The sequence below is a fragment of the Euleptes europaea genome, chromosome 9 (assembly GCF_029931775.1).
Source record: "Euleptes europaea isolate rEulEur1 chromosome 9, rEulEur1.hap1, whole genome shotgun sequence".
Taxonomy (NCBI): domain Eukaryota; kingdom Metazoa; phylum Chordata; class Lepidosauria; order Squamata; family Sphaerodactylidae; genus Euleptes; species Euleptes europaea.
Genome location: NC_079320.1, coordinates 65,564,108 through 65,564,942, shown reverse-complemented (window position 1 = coordinate 65,564,942; position 835 = coordinate 65,564,108). Strand labels below are relative to the sequence as shown.

At 49.5% G+C, this 835-nt stretch overlaps 1 non-coding gene across 1 annotated transcript; it reads right to left on the bottom strand.

Moving 5' to 3' along the window:
- Positions 1–331: 331 nt before the first annotated feature.
- TRNAV-GAC (transfer RNA valine (anticodon GAC)) lies at positions 332–400 on the bottom strand. Its single transcript has one exon. It is a non-coding gene; the product is annotated as a tRNA-Val (tRNA).
- Between the last annotated feature and the right edge of the window lie 435 nt (positions 401–835).

The window sequence follows — 835 nt, the reverse complement described above, 5'->3', positions numbered from 1 at the left end:
AACCACAGATTTTCCTGAAGAAGCCTCTTGGGTGAAACACATAGGGAAATTCTATTCTGAGTAATAAAAAGGTTTTCTTAACCTATTTCGCACCATTGGCCTGGGCCTTATTTTTATCTCCTGCTGCCGGTGTGGCTCTTTTATCTTTATCCCTATATACAGACTAATGACAGTTTAAAATTAGTTTGAACATATGAACACATGAAGATGCCTTCTACTGAATCAGATCCTTGGTCCATCAAAGTCAGTACTGTCTGCTCCGACCGGCAGCAGCTCTCCAGGGTCTCAGGCAGGGGTCTTTCACATCACCTACTTGCCTAGTCCCTTTAACTGGAGATGCCAGGGATTGAACCTGGGACCTTCTGCATGTCAAGCAGATGCTCTACCACTAAGCCACGGCCCCTCCCCAGTTTCCAGACTAAACCTGAATTAAACAATCAAGCCCTGGGTGAGCAGAAACTCTTCAGCCTGGTGCCTAAAAGAATGGAAGGAAGGTGCCAGGTGAGCCTCAAGTAGGGTTGCCAACCTCCAGTAGTAGCTGGAGATTTCCTGCTATTACAATTGATCTCCAGCCGCTGGAGATCAGTTCACCTGGAGAAGATGGCCGCTTTGGCCATTGGACTCTATGGCATTGAAGCCCCTCCCCAAACCTCACCCTCCTCAGGCTCTGCCCAAAAAACCTCCCGCCGCTGGCGGAGAAGGACCTGGCAACCCTAGACTCAAGGGGAAGGGTATTCTCTAAGCAAAGTGCTGCTACTGGAAAAGCCTACCCCAGCCTACCTCACTGAAGCTGTAACCAACATGGAAGTGGTTGGTTGCTGGCCTGCGCGGAGAA